At 37.6% G+C, this 22,799-nt stretch overlaps 1 protein-coding gene across 1 annotated transcript in view; it reads left to right on the forward strand.

The window, feature by feature from the left end:
* The first annotated feature begins 977 nt into the window (after nt 1–977).
* The window catches only part of LOC115943925 (uncharacterized protein NECTIN3-AS1-like), a 55,841-nt gene continuing 34,019 nt past the window's right edge, over nt 978–22,799 (forward strand). Inside the window, exon 1 of the mRNA XM_031037818.2 lies at nt 978–1,038. The gene's annotated coding sequence lies outside the window, so the exon portion shown is untranslated. The remainder of the gene's footprint in view (nt 1,039–22,799) is intronic.

Genomic DNA, 22,799 nt, shown 5'->3' on the forward strand with positions numbered 1-22,799 from the left:
TAACATACAAATTATTAGGACTAAGAATAACATCAGATCTTTCAACAGCCATCTGAAGGAGAAATACCTTAAAAACTGATGAAAATGATTCTCAACCCTCATACTCTATCCACAAACAAATTATAAAGAACTTGAGAGAAAAATACAATGTCACTTTCGAAAAAGTAAGGTCTAAGAACATTTCCTTTCCATTTCCTAATTTTTAGGTAGTGACTCTAAAATGAGGAGTTAAATTCAAGAAAAAGAGGAAAACATGGACTCTGGAAACAGGAGATCTAACACTAGAGAGAACTGAAAGCAGTTCCCCAGATGATGGCCAACCCAAGTGCCAGGATGAGAGAGGTGTGCTGCGAGCCTGGAGAGCAAGTTAAGAGTCGTCAGGGTCACTTCAGGAAAAGCAAAGAACTGAGAAATACCTTGAAAAAGAGGTCCAAGTACGTGGAAAAGTGAAACAAGAGCTGTTGGAAGCTGTGAGAAAAATTTGCAATGGATAATAAAGAAAACTTAAAATCGCTAAAAAAAAAAAAAAGGAATGGGGGAAATGAAATTTGTTTTTTTTGTTTGTTTTTAAAGAATATTTGGAAGAAGATGGGGCCCTCTAGACTGATCTTTGAGCTCACAGTAGCAAGTACTATGGAAGCCTCCAGTTTCCACTCTAGGCAACACTTCAGAGAGGAGAGAGAGGGTGCTCTCATTTTCCACCCATCCTTTAGGGTAGCGGAGATCTTCTTCCAAATATTCTCTGTAAGGGCAGCAATGACGTTACCAGAGGCAAGGCTGAGAATCCCTATTGGGAGGAATCCTTCTATCTCGGTCCTCTAATTCCCCAGGGGAAGTCTTTTCTCCTAACACTTCCGTTATTCTCTACCCGCCCTCCTCATTGGCTCCTCCCCCAGCAAGGAGGAAGGACTTCATTTTATTGGTGGATCTGAGGGAGGGGAGGAACTGGGCATGCCTGGTTCTGCTTTTCCTCTCATCTTGAGAGTCCTTTCTTCAGAGGCTGTGCAGATCGAGGCTTGCTCCTCTGTGCTGTTCCAGGTAGAGTTTCTTTCACTGGGAAGGCTCTTGAATGGGGAAGTCTGGCTGGTTATCCAGTGCTGCCAGTCACTGTGCGGGGTCAGTCTGCCCAATCCTGCAGTTCACAATTAGGGAGCCCATTGTTGCCCCATACCTTCACGCAAGCTTTAGGTAGTAGTAAAAGTGATGCTTTGGTTCCTCCATTGGCCAGCCATCTTGTCCTTAGTTGTTATTTATCGGGTTGAATCTAATTGACCATTAACTCTCTCAGGTATCTGGCTATCATTCCTTCGGTGTTCTCAGTTCTGTAGGATTTTGTGTGGTCAGCTTCGTGGCAGTGTATAAATACCATATATGCTAATTCTAAATTTAATAACCTTGTATCAAATTCTTCTTTGCATTCTTGGTGTAATAAGTCAATTACATAATGAGAAAATGAAGAGATTAAGTTAAATTTCCTTGATTTGCAAGTTACCCACATTGAAAATATAAAAGTTATCAATTGAAATATAGAATAACATTTTGTTTCTCTCCTGAGAAAATATGAAAGTGAGGAATATGAGGATTCAGTAAAGTGAAAGGTTGACAAAAATGATGTCTACTTTCCTATTGTATCCTAGGAGAATGAGTTCAACTCACATTAGGAATTGACTTATATAACAAATGTGCTTTGTAACATAAAATTATTGAGTATTTTCTATGTGCCAGGCAATGTTTTAATGCTAGGGATAGAGTAATCAACAAAACAAGCAAAAACCCCTACCCTTTTGGAGTCTTTCCTTCCTTATTTCTTTTTTCCTTTTTTCCTTTTTCTGCTTTATTGAGGTATAATTGCCAAATGAAATTACTTTCTCATGGACAAGGCAGATAATGAACCATAAATAGGTCAAATATGTAGTATGTTAGAAGGCAATGAGTGTGATGGGGAAAAAAAATAAATAGGAAAGTTGAATATGGAGTGTTGAGGTTACAGAGTATTCCTGGAAACAGGGTTGGTTGGGGTAGGGGCTGGACTAGGAGCAAGGTTTGCTGGGGGTGGGGAGCTGAAAGATGAGAATTGGAAGTCTTTAAAGACCTGGGTATGCCATGATTCCTAATCAGGTAAGTGAACTTTATAGTGGAGACATCAAAGCCAAGGTAAGGAGGTTTTAGTAATATTACTCTGATGACCTTGTAGTTTTGAATAGGGTAGGGTTGGGGGTAAGAAATTGACTTTGTGCATGACTGTATCCAAATTTGTTGTGGTTTGGCATAGGCACTTAACCTTCTAATACTTTGACCTCTGGTAATTCCTCTCCTCAGTTTATCTAAATTCCATTCCCCCTTTAAGGCCTAGTTTGAGTTCATGTGTTCTGTGTGGCTTTTAAAATAGTTTGTTCATTCCAATTCCTAATGATCTCTCCTCTCTATGATTTATTGCATTGAAAAGAAAACTTTTTTTTTAGATGTTCACGATGGTTGCACTTTTTTCTTTGTTGTTATTGAAGAATTGCAAAACCAGAGGACATGTATTTTAATTCCTTTATATTGCTTCCCAACATGCTGCAAGTGTGCTTGGCGCTCTGTTTTATTATTGATTATCCTCATGATGATATTTGTGAAATCAGGTCACCTGCTCGCTGGAATTCTTTCCTGGGCTCTATAACACATACATAACAATGTTCAAATCCTTTAAATACCCTCAGCCTATGCTTATAGTTTTCTCTCCTGTCATTCTGTGCCATTTCCATGTTTTAAATAGTGAGGTTCTGAAAAGATAAACATTCAGCCAAATTTGTCATGCTCCCATCACCCAAGCTGCCAACCTCTTCCTCTGACTCTTACCTATCTGAGATACTTGGATGTTTTTTTTCTTTTTCTTTAAACAATTTAATTGATGCATAATTTCCATATTATAAAATTTATCCTTTTAAAAGTGTGCAGTTTGGTGAGTTTTAGTATATTCACAGAGTTGTGCAACCATATATCTATTTGCCGAATACCTTTATTGAGCTAAAAGAAACCCTGTGTTGTCAGTCACTATACACTGCTTCCCTTTCCAGTTCCTGACATTTACTAGTCTACTTTCTGTCTCTATGGACTGGCTAATCTGGACATTTCATGTAAATGGAATAATACAGTATGTGGTCTTTTCTGTGTGGCTTCCTTAACATGGCATAATCTTTTCAAGATTTATTCATGTTGCAGTACTTACCAGTCCTTTTAATGGCTGAATAATATTCCATTGTATGGATGTACCACATTTTGTTTGTCCATTTATCACCTGATAAACACTTGAATTGTTTCTACTTTTTGATGATTTTGAATAATGCTGTTTGTGGATATTTGTGTACAAGTCATTGCATGAACATATGTTATGATTTTTCTTGGATGTATACCTTGGAGTGGAATTGGTGGGTCCTATGGCAACTATATCCTTAACAGTTCTGAGGAACTTTTGAGGAACAGTTCTCTAAAGTGGCTGTACCATTTTATAATTGTACCAGCAATGTATGAGGGTTTCAATTTCTCCATATTCTAGATAACATTTGTCATTGTCTGTTTTTTTTTTTTTTTTTTTTTTAATTTTAGTCATCTGAGTAGATATGAAGTGGTATTGTTGCAGGTTTGATTTTACTTTCCGTGATGGCTAATGATGATATTGGGCATTTTCTCATGTGTTTATTGGCTATATATATATATTTTTTCAAGACATATCTATTCAGATCCTTTGCCTATTTTTCAATTGAGTTGTTTGTATTTTCATTATTGAGTTGTTAAGATTTCTTTTTATATTTTAAATACAAATTTCCTATTAGGTATATGATCTACAAATATTTTCTCTAATTCTGTGGGTGATGTTATCACTTTTTTGATGCTGTTAATTGAAATGTAAGAGTTTTTAATTTTGATGAAGCCCAATTTATTTATTTTTCCTTTGTTGTTTGTGTTTTTGTTGTCAGTATTTAAGAAACTTTTCCTTACCCAAGATCACAAAGTTTTATTCCCATTTTCTAAGAGTTTTACAGTTTTAGATCTTATATTTACGTCTATGCTCAATTTTGAGTTAATTTTTGTATATGGTGTGAGGTAAGGATCCAAATTAATTTCCTTTGTGTGGATAACCAGCTGTCCTTGTACCATTTGTTGAAAAGACTGTTCTTTCCCCCCATTACAGTGTCTTAGCACCCTTTTCTAAAATCAATTGATCATAAATATATGGTTTTGTCTTGTTTATACGTCTGTCTTTAAGCCAATGTGACAAAGTCTTGATCAGTATAGCTTAGTAGTAAGTTCTGGAATATGAGACCTCCAACTTTGTTTTTCTCCCAAGATTGTTTTGGCTATTCCAGGTCCCTTGAATTTCTAGATAAAATATAAGATCAACTTGTTAATTTTTAAAAAAAAGCCAGTTGGGATTTGATTAGTGATTACATTGAATCTGTAGATCGATTAAGGAAGTATTTCTATCTTACTAATAATTGTCTTTCAATCCATGAAAATGAGATGTTTTTCCATTTATGTAGATTTTCTTTAATTTCTTTCAGTAGTGCTTTAGTTTTCAGAGTACATGTATTTAATTTCTCTTGTTATATGTATTAATTGTTATTTTTGTGTGTGATGCTATTGTCAATGGAATTTTCTCAATTTTGTTTTTAAGGTGTTCATTGCTAGTGTGTAGAATTCCAAATGATTTTTTAATATTGATCTTGTATTCTCCAATTTGGCTCAACTTGTTCATTAGTTATAATTTTTTTGTGGATTCTTTATGATATTCTATATACGAGACCATATGATTTGCAAAACAAAGATGGTTTTGCTGCTTCTATCCAAATCTGAGAGTCCTTTATTTGTTTTACTTGTCTGTTTGCCCTGGATAAAACTTTCAGTGTTGAATATAAGTTGTGAGAGCAGATATCTTTGTATTGTTTCTTATTTTAGGGGGACAGCATTCAGCTTTTCACTATTAAGTATGATGTTAGTTATGGGTTTTCTGTAGACATCCTTCAAAAGGTTCAAGAAGTTTCTTGTATTCTTAGTTTGTTAAGAGTTTTTTCTTAGGAAAGTGGTTGGGTTTTATTAATTATTTTTTCTCTGTTTATTGAGATAATCACGTGGTTTTGTCCTTCATTTTATTAATTAATCTCATGCATTGTACTGATTTTTGGATGTTAAACCAACTTTGCATTCCTGGAATAAATCCTACTTGGCCATGTTGTGTGATTTTTTTTTTTTAAATATTACTGGATTCATTTGCTAGTATTTTGTTGAAGATTTTTGCATCTGTATTCATTAACAATACTGGTCTGTAGCTTTCTTTAATTGTGACATCTTAATCTAGTTTTGACATTATAAAACAAGTTCTTTTGTTGGGAAATGTCCTCTCATATTTTTTGAAAGATTTGTAAGAATTGGCAATAATTTTTCTTTAATTGTTGGGTAGAATTTATCACTGAAGTTATTTATCTAGGTGTGGGCTTTTTTAAAGCTTTTTGTTAAAATTGAAGTATAATTGACATAAGATGTCATATTAGTTCCAGGTATACAACACAATAATTAGATATTTGTATACAGTGTGACATGATCACAATAAACCTAATAACCATCTGTCTCCATACAAGGTTGCATGTTTTTTTTCTTGTGTTGAGAAATTTTAAGATTAACTCTCTTAGCAACTTTAAAATATGTGATACAGTATTATTCCCTATAATCACCATGTTGTACATTTCATTCCCATGACTTATTTTATAATTGAACTTTTGTACCTAGCTCCAAACCCATTTTGTTCCCTCCAGTGGCTGCTAGGCTGCTAGTTTTCATAGGTTTTAAGACTACTCACTGGTGTAAAGACCTATCATGCAGCTGGGAGAGAGAAATAGGAATAACACAAATTCAAATGTCACAAAGTTTATTGTTCTTGATATTTAGCCATTTTTCTTGAAGGAACACTCCTCAGATTGTTGAAAGCCTTTGGTTACTTTACATAGTTACAAAAAAGTTGATATTTGCAATTTTTTCCCGTGTTCCCATTTTTTCAGAGGCACTTACTCTCCCATTCTAGAAGTGCTTCTCTTGGGTGTTCTTTTTTTTTTTTAATTATGTTATGTTAATCACCATACATTACATCATTAGTTTTTCATGTAGTGTTCCATGATTCATCATTTGTGTATATTGGCTGTTCTTTTTAACCACTTTTGCACAGAGCCAGAAAGAAGTCCAAGCAAAGACTTAACAGCTAGCTAAACATATGTAAGCCATAGACACAGACGAGAGAAGACCAACTTGCATACACTTTTCTTGAACATTGAAAATTTTTGTTTACAAAAAAATTAAACTTTTTCCACGTGTCAAGTTTTGTGCCATGGTGAACAAAACACAGTCTTGGCTTTTTTTTTTTTTTTTTTAGTGGCCAAAGGATAAAGTAACTTTGGATCAGAAAGATGATACCAGGCTAACAATTTTGAACTTGCAAGACATAAGGAAGAAGTGGAAGATTCCAAAGAGAAAAATATAACAGGGTCTGATAAAGGGTGTGTTGTCCATCATGATCATGATTGAATGTAGCATTGTAGAAGCCAGAAGAATCAAAGTAGCACATTGCCATTTGATATAGTTGCTTTTATGCTTTTATGCTTATCAGAAGTCTTTTGAGGTAATGTGAAGGGAACATATTTTTCTACCTTGTTTTTTCTAATCATAGATAAGGAAAAGTTTAGACTTTAAAAGATGAAGATGTGATGGTGAAATGCAAAACATTGGCTCTACTGATATCACCTAGAGTTAGTCAACCCATGTGAATTCAGAAATGTCTCAGATATGTGACGGCCGTAATTTTAACACTTTAATAAGCCTCATCCACAAACATGAGAAAAAGTTGTTTTTTTTTTCCTTTTTAAAAATACAAGATGAATTAAACAATGAATAAAAGAATCTTGCCCAGCAAACAGTCCATTTCTGTGCTTTCCCAAAATGTGAAATACTCAATTCTAGACATTACTCTTTCCTATGGTATAATTCACCTATGGAATTTAAAATCTTTTGCAAGCACTAATGGAGAGAACCATTTATTTTTAATTTCAATTTTGCTCCTGTTTCCATACTGCAAAGTGAGTCTGGAGAGAATCATATGACCATGTTGGTTGGTCTCACTATTACTGGTTGTCTCTGAATGTAGTTGTGTCTCATAGTTATTCAATTGTCTCTTATTCATCCAAGTTGACTCCCTTGCACATTTATCTCATTTGACCTTGTAATCTTCTTCTGTTCTGCCAAGCTTGTATACTCATCCCTGATGGTTTAATTGTGAGCAGACATAATTGATTATTAAGGAAATGGTATATATATATTATGAAATTTCCCAACTTTGTTTTCTTTTAAGCTATCTTTGTGCTTTTGTGCATCATCTAAACTGTCTTTGCTGTTTTATTTATCTTCTAATTTTTCCTGTTTCAAAAGAAAGTGTGTCCCTCTTCCTCTTCAAGGCTGGTCTACTTCTTGTGTCTAAGATCCCAATACTGCCATCTATTTTTGGACAATGTTTAACAACCACTTCCTCTTGCATTGTTATTTTTACCATCTCCTTTTGCATTTACTTTCTCCTAGACCTATACATTTTATGAAATTTCCTAAAATATAAACAAAGAAGTACAAAGAACCACTAGCTCAAAAATGTTCCCTTCCATTGTTTCATTTTTTTACTTTCTTTCATGGACTACACTCATTTTTAAGGACGTGTTATTTTCTGATCACAAAAGTATAGTATATGTATAGTTCAGAAAACTTGGAAAACAAAGAGTTCAAAGGGAAAAAATTACAATAGAAAAAAGTTATTAACATTTTAGAGTATAGTCTTGCATTATTTTTCTGATACTGCAGTTTTTTTTCTGTGATAAACATCATACTATTCATTTTATATATATGTCTCGTAGTGCGTATTACAGATTGCAATACATTGGAAACATTTTCCCACATCAGTTTTTTTTCCTACAATTTGATTTTAATGGCTTTATAGCCTGCCATTGTATAAAGGTACCAAAACTTACTTGGCAAATTAATAAATTTTCATATTGTTATTGGAAATTATATTGTATATTTATTGTTTACTTTTTTATTGTTTGTCTCCCCTACTACTTCTATGGAAATAGGAAACTTGATTGTCTTATTTCCCATTGTTCAGTGTCTAGAGCAGTTTGGGTACACAGTGCTCACTGAATGGATAGCTGTTTGTTGTATGAGTTAGTATATCAATACATAATTAAATTATTTCTTATTTTTAATATTGTAAATGATAGTGCAAGAAAATTTTATATATATATATTTTTATCACCTCTGGCTGTGTTTAACATTTTCTCTTTTTGTCTTTAGTTTTCAACAGTTTTAATATATGTCCAGCTATTTTCTTTTTTTTTTTTTTAAGATTTTTTATTTATTTATTTGAGAGAGAGAGAATGAGAGAGAGAGCACATGAGAGGGAGGAGGGTCAGAGGGAGAAGCAGACTCCCTGCCGAGCAGGGAGCCCGATGCGGGACTCGATCCAGGGACTCCGGGATCATGACCTGAGCCGAAGGCAGTCGCTTAACCAACTGAGCCACCCAGGCGCCCTGTCCAGCTATTTTCTTTTGTGTTTTTATATTTATTCTCCTTTGTGATCTCTGAACTTCTTGGATCTCTGGTTTGATGTCTGTCATCAATTTGGGAAGATTCTCAACCATTATTTCTTTACATTTTTTTCCCTGCCATGTTCTCTCTGTCTTCTGGAATTTTGATTACACATATGGATTGTTTGATATTGTGCCATTTCTCTTGGATGCACTGTTTTTTTTTTCACCCATTTTTCTTTTTGTTTTATTTTGTTAATTTCTTTTGACTTACCTTAAATTTCACTTATTCTGTTTTCTGATGGGTCAGGTCTGTTGTTGAGCCCACTGAAGCCATCTTCATCTATGTTAACTTCTGGCATTTTCATTTGATTTTTTTTGTTATGGGTTCAGTTTCTCCCCTGAAATTACTATCTGAATTTGCATGTTGTCTACCTTTTCTACTAGAGCTTTTTATATATTAATCATAGTTATTTTTTAATTCCTAGTGTGTTATTTCCAATATCTATATCATATCTGAGATTGGGTACGTTTGTTGCTTTGCTTTTGACAATGTATTGTTTTTTATTTGCTTTTTTGGATGTCTTTTAAGTTTTTCTTGGCATATGGACATCTTGTGAAGGATAGCAAAAACTGTGGGGTGCCTGGGTAGCTCTGTTGGTTAGGTTAAGTGTCTGCTTTTGGCTCAGGTCATGATCTCAGGGTCCTGGGATCAAGCCCTGCTTCTGTCTCTCTGCTCAGCGGGGAGTCTACTTCTCCCTCTCCCTCTCCCTCTCTCCCTGCTCCTGCTCTCTCTCTCTCTCAAATAAATAAATAAAATCTTAAAAAAAATGGATAGCAAAAAATGAAATAAATAATTTTTGTGCCTGAAGATGATGTAACAACTTTTTTTTTTTTTTTTCTGACAGGCCTTTAGTATAGAAGGAAGTTAGGTCAGTTAGTTAGGAGTTGAGCTCTGTTTGCATTTTGTTGTTGCTATGGTTACCTTCTGTATAACACCAACTTCAAATCCTTTAGCATTATCTTATGCTCAGGGTGGGGACTGGTTTGCCAGAAAGATTTCCTGATGGCTGCTCCACCCTCTGTTTTATTTATTTTTTTAATTTTTAATTTTTAATTTTTTTTTCACCCTCTGTTTTAAACCTTACCTTCAGAGAGGGCCTCCCTCCATGATCTTGTTCCTTTCCCAAAAGTACCCTGATGTTTCTTGTTACTCAACTTTAGTTGCATCATGGTAAGGGTGTGTGTGTGTGTGTGTGTGTGCGCACGCGCATGCACGTGCGTGGTGGTGGTGAGTATTTTCTGTTGTTCTGATTAAGATTTAAACAGGCATTGTGTCCTGGGTCCTGGGAGTCTCATGGGTCATCTCATGATGGGTCATCTCATGATGTCTCTCACCCAGCTGGAGAAGACCTTTACTGGTCTGGGATCAGTACTTGTTTCTGCCCCTCCCCTAAGGGTAAAGAGCTTTTTCCTATTCCAATCCTTTAGCTAGAATGGGTTTTCAACAATGCCCTAAAATAAGGGAAACAGATTTCCCTCTCTCCCTTTTTCAATAGTTTTAAGCCCTTTGATTCTAGGAGAGAGAGGAGAGAGGGATCCAAATCGGGTTTTGTGCTTTCCCAGGGGACTGTTCCCTTCCCAGGACTGCATTTCAAGGAAGGCTTTCTTAGTACTCTCACCGGTGTTTTTGCAAGCATTTGGGAAGGTCTGTAGAGACTGGGCTTGCAAGTGGGTGCAAGTTCCCCTATGTTTGCAGCCCCCGGGGTTCTGTGTTCTCTGGCTAGCCCATATTCAGCCTGTAGCTATTCTTTAAATATTTTAGTATAATTCTTATTACATGTGTCTAGCAGCATCTACCCCAGGTCAGCAAGTTCTTGCTTTCTGTCTTTGGAGGGCATTTCCTTAGGTTTCATGTTAGTTTGTTCCTCCCCTGCAACCTCAACTAATGATGGGTTCAAGTATTAGAGATTTTCCATCATTTTATTGTTATGTACTCAGTGTGAGATTACATGGAGCTTAAATATTGAGCCACCACACCTTGAGTATAGAATTGAAGCAGATAGTGAAGCCATAAGGACTCAGGCAGGATAGCCAATCTATCCAGTTGTTCTATTCATAGCACTTGGCTTTTGAGGTGCTCCCAAACTGAAAAGTCTTATACCTTTTCCAGTAGAGGAGACACATCTACATGTAAGAAGTTGGAAGAATGATTCTGAGCCTTTTTAGAGTAGCAACAATGTAGTAAAAGAGTTGGATTTTCAATAATTCTTGTTTTCAAGTGCCTTTGATAGATGATTTTTTAAAAACGAAGAAGAAAACTGCTAAAAAGACAGCTGAGCTCAGAATAGTGCTGAGCTGGCCAGCCCAGTGATCTCATATCACAGCATCCATTTACCTATAATCTTAAAGGGTATTTGATCAATTCAGCATTGTTAACATGTAGTAAGACTGCTAACTTTTTGGCATGTGCATTTATGTCATCTGGTTATACAAGCATGGAGCCCTGTTGATCAGATGATGGTACAGCTGCTATTTATTGTAAATTTAGCCATCTCATTATAGGTGAATGAAATTCAAATCGTCAGAGTGTCAAGTACAATAAAAGCTTTATCTCCTTTCCTGTCCTTCCTGCCAAATACACACGACAAACACATTTCACTTTAGGAAAAGACTTAAAAGTACTCTGAAGTGCAAACTATTCAAAGGTCTCCAGTTTCTACAGAAAGAACACGTAACAGCAAGGCAATTGCAAATCAGGCTAATCTTCAAGGTAATAGGATACTCTTTAAATCTCTTAAACTATCTCTTTTGTATATAATACTACAGAATTGTCAGGAGAAGAGAAAGGAGAATCCCATAGTACCTTTGGAACTTAAGTGTTAAAAATCATATTCATTTTATATTCAATCACTTTAAAATGCAGCTCCCTAAATCCTGATCTGTAAAGTTTTCTTGATGGGATTGTATTGCCACAGAACGCTGCCAATGACACTGCTTAAAGAGTAGTCTTCTTTGTTCTACCTGCTCTCTCACCCTTTTCTGTCACACCAAGGCTCTCCCTCTGTGCCTTAAAAATTCTATACAAACTCATCATTTTTATACAGCTTTCACAGATACATGGCCCCAGGACCTGGTCTCTGAGCAACAGTATAGCCCTCATGTCTGATTCTTTGCACAGCTGAAACTAGCTGTGTGTTTTAGTATGTGTTTTTATATACTTACATATTTATATTTATCCTGCCTGACACTAAGTGATATGCTTTTCAAATACAGAGTACATATCTACTCCCCTCACACTTCTCTACATTATCTGGTATACTGCTCTTCTTTGTAGTGTGCGTTCGAATTAGATATAAAGTCAAGCTCTGAAAGTACAGACATTGTGAAAAATCTTACTAGCCCACTATAACTGCAAACTGGCTGGGGTATAATATGCAAAGGAAGGATGCCAGTTTTTCTTGAGCACAGGATTAGGGGCAGGCAACAATTTAATGTATATATTTCTCTTAAATTCAGCTATCTATCTATATCTACCATGTGTGTGTTTGTGTGTAATATAATGTATGTGTAATTATTCTAATTTTTATATATAGGAAAAAATGAGCCCAGAAATTAATAAATTTGCACAAGCTCACACAAGTAATGCTTTGAAGAGAGAATTTATTTATTTATTTATTTTTTAAAAGATTTTGTTTATTTATTTTGGGAGAGCGAGCAAGCAAGTGAGCATGAGTGGGGGAGGGGCAGGGCCAGAAGGAGAGAAAGAACCTCAAGCAGACTCCCTGCCGAGCATGGAACCTGATGCAGGGCTGGATCTCATGACCCCAAGATTATACCTGAGCTGAAACCAAGAATCTGATGCCCAACCGACTGAGCCCAGGCGCCCCTGAAGAGAGAATTTAAACACAGGAGTATTTGCATATAAAGTCAATGCTGTAGTCAACCACTGACTCTCCATATAAACTTACCAGTAATTATCTTGACTTCCAAATGGGATCCCTATGCAGTGAATAACTCATTGACTGCCCCCAAGGTAAGACCTTGGCATCCTTGTTTAAGTACCAGTTTTAGAAAGAAACCATATCAGGGTACCAATTCTAGGATGATCTTCTATTGATCTTATTATTGAGACCTGATGGGTGAAAAAGTCCACCTGGGTTTAGAAATATCTGCTAAAAATAATACTTAAAGGTATTACTGCATTGGGTCTTTGGAAATAGAAATGTTAGTTGACAATAATTAATACTGATTTACTAAATAGCTGTCCTAGACACACGTACAGTATCCTTTAACTAGGATGGAAAATGCTATTTAAAATAAGAGCCAACTGCAGAAGCTTTTGTATATAAGGGGAGCAACCAGATTCCTATTGGAGAGATGACCTTTTGTTTGGAAATGGAAGAGATGACTGACAGATATGACAGATTCACTCTTCCTGTATTCATGGTCTAAACCAGAGATTTGGGAGCACCTGAGAAACTTTAAAAATTCTGATGTCAGGGACTAGGACCCAGGCATCAGTTTTTAAAGCTCCCAGGTGATTCCAGTGTACAGCAAATTTGGAAAACATGCTTCTAGAATCTTGCTTCTCAAAGTGCAGTCCTGGGTGCTTATTAGAAATGCAGAATCTTGGGCCCCACCTCAAGTCTACTGAATCAACGTCTGTATTTTAACAAGCTCCCCCAGTGGTTTCTTTTTTTTTTTTTTTTAGATTTATTTATTTATTTATTTGTCAGAGAGAGAAACAGAACACAAGCAGGGGGAGAGGCAGGCAGAGGGAGAAGCAGGCTCCCCGCCGAGCAAGGGCCCCGATGCGGGACTCGATCCCAGGACTCTGGGATCATGACCTGAGCCGAAGGCAGCCTCTTAACCGACTGAGCCACCCAGGCGTCCCCCCCAGTGGTTTCTATGCACATTAAAGCTCAAGAAGCACTGGGCTAGAAAAGTTTTCAACTCAAGATGTGCATTAGAATCACCTGGGAGCTGTTAAAATATGATATTCTGGCCTCACTCACAGTGATTACAGTCCATTTGGTGTAGGGTGGGGACTGGACATTGTTTATGCTGTATGCTTCTCAGGTTTCCAATGTGCAGTTACGATTATGAAGTAGGAGGCAAAGCTAAGCACTGAATAACTTTACATAAAAGAGAATCTAGAGGTTTAGGTAGCCTGGAAGATAGAGATTAGGGACACTAAAAAAAGGGGAAGTTTAAAGATGCTTATGGTGGGTGATGCAGCAATGTGTTGGGAATGGGGGCTCAGAGAGGAAAGATTTTTCCAGTGAGAAATTTCCATGGTGGTGGGGAAGGAAGAGTAGAGATTGGTTGAAGGACTTTAAAAACACAGATGTGTAATATTCAATTTTAGGTTGTTGGTTTTTTTTTTAATTAATTAATTAATTAATTAATTAATTAATTTGACAGAGAGAGACACAGTGAAAGAGGGAACACAAGCAGGGGGAGAGGGAGAGAGAGAAGCAGACTCCCAGCTGAGCAGGGAGCCCGATGCGGGGCTCGATCCCAGGACCCTGGGATCATGACCTGAGCTGAAGGCAGACGCTTAACGACTGAGCCACCCAGGCGCCCCGGTTGTTGGTTTTCTTACGAAGCAAAAGAGGTGACAATGAGAACATCTGACTCTAGTAATTACCACAATTCTTGTGACATGTGTAAAATCCTCACAAGATTATGAAGGATGGAGTTTTGAGCTATTTAAAATATAAACTACAGGAAGAGTAACCCCAGAAAGTTAGAGAACTTAGAGTTGGAGGCATCATCTTATCAGTCATAGGGGAAACAAACACATTGTATAAAGACAGTTTGTCCTTTGAACAGCAGCTGTTTCTACTGCTTCAGGAATGAGTAGTACCTCTCTAGCTTGAGTCTAGGTTGGTAACTTATTCTGGCTTTTTGGTTATCTAGCCTTCTCATTACTCACTCATGCTGCCTCCTTCTTGAGATCCATGTTGTTCTTTTAGTCAGAGGATCTTTCTCATGTCTAGTTATTAATGCATGAAGACTTTTCATCTAACTCTTTGTCTCTGGTTCTTTATCATTATATCCAGACACTCCTAAGCAAGGAAGAAATTTTTCTGATTGCTGAGTGCAGGATACATCCCTTTTAAATAAGGAGACAGAAACAAAACAAAGCCAAACGACAAACCGAGAATTCTCTCTCCTTCTGAAATAAGAGGGGTCATTTATCTACGCTTAACTAATTTCAGAGGGAAGTGTGAAAAACTCCCCTTGAGGCATCCATGTCATCTGTGTTAAGCTTGGGGACACATCCACACTCAGTGTGGCTGTATCTTGTACCTAAGACATTTAAACCAAAGGGAGTATTAGGTGTAGTAGTGAGAGCTTAAGTTATTGAGCAAGCAGATTCTCAAGGGAGGAAATGCTTTACCTCATTTCATCTAACCTCCTGTCTCTCCTTTCTGAAAGAAGGAAAAATGGACAAGAAGTAGTTGTGGAGGATTTTGTGTCTCAAGTGTAACATGTTTGATAAAAGTGCTATTTTTCTGTGTACATCTTACCTTGGACTGCAAAATAAGCAGGGCTTCTTTGGGGCTTTTGCTCTGGCAGTGAAGTAGCAATGTAAAAAACTGGAGAATGACCAAGGCTGAGAGTGGTCAGTCTGAGCAAGGGCAAGTGTAAAAGGAAAATCAGAGTTGAAATAAGGTAAAGTGATAATACCAAGGTACCCCACTGCCTTATCTATCGGGTAGAATATCATTTTCACTATTTAATATTTAGCAGAAAGTATCTTTAAATAAGAACACAGCCCATGCATGAATCTCATACATTTTGCTACTTAGTAGAGTAGAACCACATTTTTTCTTTGTGAGTCAATATGCCATAAAATGACTAAAATTAATTTCCCCCCATCAATCTTTACTTCATGTTAGGTTACAGACAGAGAGTGAGCAAAGGATATCTAGGAAACCAGCCCAGGGTCAAAGGAAGAAACTGATTCAGTAATTGGAGCAGTAGTCTGAGGTCATTTAGTATAGAGGCTGCCCCCCATACCATTGGACTTACCACATAGGGAAGAGATGCTAAAAACTGGCAATTAGAATAGACTAGTAGGTGGGAGGAATTCAGTGAGTTCAGTGTAAAGTCTGAAGTCCTCAATGGTCTTGAGATGTTCAGAACATCAGCATGATGCTCATGATAAGGACTCTTTGTTACCAAGAAAAGGGTCCTATTCTCTGATATGAGCAGGGAGGAGAATTATACATCTCAGCCAGACTTTCAGCAAAATGATTACATTGTTTTGTAATGGGATTTAAGGGGTTACATTTTCATTATTGTAGATATTCACTTATTTGGAAGACCTTCCTGGGACATCAACTGAATAGCTAAGGTGTCATGATACAAACATGGAGTTTTCTCTTAGTTACCAAATAACATGCTTCTTCCTTATCTAATACACTGCTTGCATCTGTCCTTTTAACCTTGTATTAATATCACCATTGAAGGTTAACTTAAAGTTACATTTTTTGGTTGCTTATTAAAATATATTGGCATGATCGTCCCTCTCTTCCCTTCCCTTAATCATGCACTGAGCCCACTTTCCTCTCCCCATACACTTCTCAAACCCTGATCAAACATAATTTGATCAGAATGCTCCCCTACCTTCTCTTTAGCTTGTCTGCTCTGTTTCTCATCTTTTTTATTGAAACTAACACCTAGACAATTTGTTTCTCGGTCATTGTCATTGCTCACCTCCAATTTTAGCTCTCCAGATGGTATCACACTTCTCTCTCAACACATGCAACTAATTCAGCCACTCGACATGTTTACTCCTCACATTTATACAAAACACATTTAAACATTCACTTTTCATTTGCATCTGCATTTCATACTGTTTCGAAAAAAAGAACTCACACAAGAGAAGCATCTGCCAGAGCTCCAGTTCTTGCAATTTCATTGTGCTTCTTTTCTTCTTTTTTCTTCATTTGGTAATGAGGGGAACTATAACATGGTTATGTAATACTTGGCTGACCATGTCAAACAAGGTACCAATATTTCCTTAAATTTACACCTATGTAAATATCTTTGAGAGTGATCTTTATGTGTGTGTGTATTCCACATGGATGGATGCACACGGTCACGTATAGAGCATGTATTTATAACAAGGTTCGAAGATTGGCAGCTTAACTGCCAATTCCTATCAGACAGGAAACAAACCAGTCTCTTTAGCACAAAACCACCAAAGAGACAGTGCTGTCTGGCAGTTGCTTTCAGGTGAATGATCGATTGTTCCTTTGCTTCCAGTTCTACTAGTGAAATTTCCACTGTGGACCAGAAATCCTCTAATGCCACAATTTACCCTTTCAGTACTTTCACCCTCTCGCCCAGGCAGTAGATTTTATCTTAAGCACTCAGGAGGTTTTCTTTCACTTAATTGTATCCATATAATAATTTCTTGGTCTCTAACTTCAGCATTTGCTCAAGTGTATTTAAATAACAGCAGATGATGCTTGCCGGCAGTGTAGGGGTAAGAAGACAGGCTGGTTTGGTAGCTAAGCAACAGGCCTAGAAGTGATAATTTATAATCTGCATTGCTTTGTGACCCTCAGCCACTTTTTTGCCTAGTTTCATTTCTGGTAAGATGGGGCTAGTAGGCTGATAGTGGGTATTTAGATGACTTCTATTAGATAAATAGACAAAAAATATTAGGTACTTCTTAAATCACAGAATCCCATTTTCCCTCTAACCTGCAGTGAAACTTTCTTAGACTGTGGGATTTTGTAGTTAAGGCTCCCTTTGTGGCTGAAATATATCTAAAAGCCACTCTACGTGTCATTGGTTTTCCCCTTGAGATGTAGGTTAACCATTGATTCTATACGCTACTAACCTCACCATATGTGACCTCAGGAAATTGATTAACCTGTCTCCTCCTTCAGGCTACTATTGCCCCCATGCAATAAAATAAACAAATCAATCTTTTTTATGTACTTTCTTGTATTCATTTGTCTTTCAAAGCTCCTCAGTTTCTCTTTTCCCAGCTCTGCAATTATTCAGAGCCCATGTAACCTGTTGGCTGGAAGCTTTACCTCCACTCCCTTTCCTGAGATATGAAAAGCTTCTCTTGCTTGGTAAACAAAACCTATTAGTAAGAGTTTGTGTTACAAGTATCTATTATACTGAAAAAAAAAAAAACCCACAAGAAAAAACCCCGCCAACCCCCCAAGTATCTATTATACTATAATATCTTGGCTTAGAAAACAATTTACCATTAGAAATGCAGGTACAAGAATTTTCGTGAGGGATTTTTAACACATCACACTAATGGCATTAATAGAGCTAGGACACACCACCTTGGTCAGAAGGGAATACAAACAGTGCCCGCTGCACTTTTCTCCTCAGGAAATTCTTGTCTTGTAGCTCCCAGTGCCTGACAAACATGGTAATGTGTCTGTAAATTTCAACCGACAGAAACACATCAGGTAATCAGCAACCTCAGAAAGTAAACAAAGCTGAGCCACTGAGAGTGATCCCCCAGCAGCCAGAGGGGTTCTTGGAGGTGGTATTAGGAAAAGCACACCCAGACAGGAAGGAACACGGAAGATAATTCTCTTTATCCTGGGTGGGAAACTGCCCTCCAGTCACTCCCAGAACGCTGAGACATTAAATACTTGCCTGCCTCCTTTGGCTGGTAATTAGCTGGTAGACCATGTACCTTGATGGATGCTTTGTACTTTGTCATCAAAACCCTTTTCATCTCTCTTTCTTTTTCTACTTTGAAGAGTTAAACAGACACCATAAAACTGTGGAGAATAGTATAACAAATACCAATGAACCCACCTGGAATTTAAAACTGGAACCATTTTCACATGATGCTCTGGACTTAAAGCATAGCTAACATTGGCTTCCTTTTCTTCACCTAGTCCCATTCTCTTCCCTGCTCCTCTCATACAGGGAACTGTTTTATGAATTTGAAGTGATTTTTCCAGTCAGTTTTTTAAAAACTACTTATAAATTTGTTGCAGAAACAACGGTGCATGTGTAAAAACTTAGATAAGTGATCATCTCCTTACTCCATTTAATTATTTCTTCACTCTCAACCCTTATTATACTTTTGTTGCCCTGTCTTTCATTTTTTTTCGTGCATGTTTGTTCTCCTCATCTACATCTTTATCTGGCTCATTCTGTTGCCTTCACTTTTTTTCCTTCCTTATCTTTGTTCTTGCTTCTTACTTCTGAGATACATATTCACACGTGCTCATCAGCGTGTGCGCTCATCTAACCCGTACACTGTCAAGAACTGCACAGCAAACCCTAGCCATCCTCTTGCTGGTGGACCTTCCCAGATTTAGCCTCCAGTGATGTGGTCCTCACTACCAGAAAAAGAACAGTAAAGTCCACACCAACAAAGGGGGGTACACAGAAGATCACGAAGTCTCTGACCTCTAGATTAACTCAAGTGTCTGATAATCAATCCTCTTACGGAAAATGACCCATTTGTGGGTGATATATAAGCCTCGTGAATGAACAGTGCATCAAATAGTGCATTCAAATTAATGTGGCTGCCCCAGTCCTATTTTGCTCTCTCCTGGTGATGGAAGCAGCTGGAGTTTCCAACTACAACTTGTACAGTGTTAGGAGAGATTTGACATTTAAAAGGATCGGGATCCACTTTCACCCTGATAGTTTTGTAATTAGGTCTTGGGATTTCCCTAGAGCATAGTAAAATTATTCTCTTTACTGTATATACCTCCTGTTGCAATTCTCTGGTCCACTTACTGAACTCCCACTCAGATCAAAGGGCCACATGTTTGACTCACCAGATTCTTGGCCAGCTCCTGCCCTCTCCTAGGTTACCTGATGGGTTTGCCATGTGGCTTCTCTACCACATGCTCCTGTCCTCAGTCAAACACTGACACTCGTATTTCCTTGTATACTCTTGATTGACCTCTTCCTCTTGCAAGAGATCCAGAGAGCATACTTGTACTCAGGCAAATGTTAAACCTTTTCCAAGGAGCTTGAGTCATTATGGATATCCTGCTCTTCATTTTCACAAAACTTTTGTGGTGCACAGGGGTGCTGAAGGGAGGAGGCAGAGAGGTGACGTACCCTTTCCCCCAGTGATTTGATCTTCTTTGCCCACTTCTTTGCTACATAATTAGCCCTTGCTTTATTCGCAATTTGGTTGCATCTGCCCAAACGGATTTAACTTCTTTGAGGGTAAGGCTCATGACTATGTCATTCAGTCTGTTTGTATGAAAGAGGCCCTGTCTACAGAGCTCTATGTCATAGGCATACTGTAGTTTTTTTAGTTTCCTGAATATGGTCTTCAGTATACCCTAGTCCCTCGAACACAGGGTTATCTTTGCCTGAAACATCCCCAGTAAACCCTTTCCCCACTCTGACTCCCATCCCAGTCTACCCCAGATCTACATCTAGCTAACTTACCTCATATGGTTTGTCTCAGTGTAGATATCGCTGTCTCCAGGAAATCTTCTTTGATATTCCAAGTCTGAGAGCAGTCTCATCATCACTTACCACGTTCTGTCCTTATTGCCGACATGCCCGTATGCCTCCCTGACTAGACTGCAAGCTGCGGCTGTCGTGTTTAGCGTGTGCCTTGAATGCCGGGCACAGAGTCTCGTACACGGTGAAACTCTTTATATGCGCCAGTATTATATAGATCGAGGGGGCTCTTACTTTACTCTGTCCCACAACCTCGTAAAAACATTTAACTTTTTTTACCTCTCCATTTTTCTTTTTCTAGTCAATTACAGAGGAAGGAAAGTTGTTTTACTCTTAACCTGTTCGTGAGTGAATGCACTGCACAGATTGACCTAAGGGAGGAGAACAACACCTTTACACATGCTTAGCTACTGAGTTCACTGGGCTAAAAGCTTGAGTTTAATGAGTATAAAGTTCACCTTGCTAAAATCCTCACCTTAAAGTTATGAAGCACCTTAAGCAGAATCCATATTTCAGTTTAAGAAATTCAAATAATGCTTCTGATGACACATTCACCAACATCTCATATGTGTACTATATATACAGCCTTTTTATCTCAGGATTTCACATGGCCTTACCAAAACTAATTAACCAGTGGAAACAAGATTCCGTGTGTAGAGGTAAAGAGATGGCATCACTAACTCCTTTTATCATTGTGAACTAAGAAACTCGTAGATTCTTATCCACTAATGAGAAAGTATACATTCAAAGTTGTATTAGTCCAAGGTGTTTCTTAATCCAGCAGACTTTCCTGCCCTTTGGCAATTAGTCGTGCTTATATAGGCTGCCTGTGCAATAATGATTTGAAAACTTTTGAAATGTTGACCCCTGAGTGTGTAGCTAAGCTGAACAATTTCTAGAAGGAGTCAAGTGATTATTTTTCCCATCCCTTCTTGTATAGTTCTTTCTGTGTGAAAGGAAAAAAAAAAATCTGGTGAATCATGTCAAACAAGTAGAGAAAAATGGCCCTGAAATGTACAAAATGGCAGAATACTGACTCATCACTTTTACACTTACATTATAGCTTATTTTAATATAAATTCAAGCTGCTAAAATTACTCCCACAGACAGCTGTGTAAAGTCACTTCCCCTCCCCACACGCACATTTTCTTGTAACCAGAATCTTAGAGTAATTCTTTCAAATGTCTGTAGAGGAGAAGATGAAGATGACATATCCTTCTCCAAACGAGGAATCCACCTCAGTGTGGTGACCATTTCTGGAGGAGGTACTCCGGAGAGCTGCAGTTCCTCTTGCTCAGGAGATTCTGCTCCTGTCCAGCTCGAACGCATGGTCTGCTATTGGGCCAGTCTCCTCACTCTGTGGAATAGGTGCCATGGAGGAGCACGGCGCAAAAGTAGGTTCTGGATTCAGAGAATCTTTGCGCAGATATTCTCTCTGTTGCCTTCCAGCTCTGTCACTTGGATGGATCATCTCTCACTTACACTTGCTGCCCAGGCTTGTGGTGAGGGTGACGTTAGATCATGTAAGTAAGGTGGCCAGCCCTCTGACTGGCACATAGTAGTTACTCAATAAATGTTAGCTCCTTCCTCTCTCCTCTGTGCTCTTGCACACTCTCTTTCTCTCTTGGCAGATTCCCTTCTTTCTTGTCACCTTCAAGGAGCAGTACTTAGAACACTCATTCCGAGAGTTACTTCGTCATTCCAGTCCATATTGATTGGCATTTGGCTTTAAGTTACTCTTAGTTGAGGTCACCAGTTTGCTATTACATTTCTAGTTATATGGGTAGGTGTATTCTGAATATTCAGCAAAAATGTCTGTTGGACATGTTTTATTTTTACATAGCTGCCCTAGTACCTAACAGTGTGGGTAGGTAATCAAGGGGCTCCAAACTATGTAATTGATTGTTATTAGCTAGGACCCAGCAGATATGTAAGATGTTGATAAGGCTAAGCTCTAAAAAGACAAACACAGTGCTTTACCCACTTTGGGGTTTCAAGCTTCTAGTTAATTAAACAGTCATCCTTTCATTCTATGAGCTGACCTACTTTTTAAGATAAACTATCAGCTGGTTGAGGTTTCCCCTCCTTATATTCTTCTCCTACAGAAATCAAAACAAAACTAAAGTTTCTCACTCTGTTATTGCATTTGAATTTCAGGGACTTTGAATAGCTAAGCGCATATTGTACAGTCCCTCACTCTATTCGTAAGGATTTAGATGATGGGTTTAATGTTGGTGGCATGAGAAAACAAGATTCAGGGAAGATAACCAGTAACATTCCTGCCAGATGTGATCAAATATACTGAGGAAAGACGACATAGGGACTGTTCTTTGGGAGCTGCTAACCAGCATACGCTGAAGATGAGATTGAGTTAAATGTCGCTAAGTATTTTTTAAGTACCTAAAAAATTCACAGCCAGAGCAATTACAGATTACTAGATAAACAAAAACATCTCAATGTTTATAAGTAATTTCTTTCAATAAATCAGTGTCACTCGAAAGAAATTATTATCCATCATTAAAAATATAAATCCTTGCTGTGCCTCACCCTAGAGCACCTTATGTGGAGTTGCCCATTTGAGAAGCAACTCAAATGCAAAATAATACTTTCAATTCAAGAGTCTAATATTGTGACTTTTCCCTTTAGGGCTAAGGTAAATTTGCCTTTTACTTTGTTCAGAATAGTGCTGGTTTATGCCTGTTGTCCTGACATAATTATGCATTGCACCCACTTTCACTATCAAAAAGTTTTTTTTTTTTTTTT

This window comes from Leptonychotes weddellii, chromosome 1 (genome assembly GCF_054177405.1).
Source record: "Leptonychotes weddellii isolate Sample4059 chromosome 1, ASM5417740v2, whole genome shotgun sequence".
Taxonomy (NCBI): domain Eukaryota; kingdom Metazoa; phylum Chordata; class Mammalia; order Carnivora; family Phocidae; genus Leptonychotes; species Leptonychotes weddellii.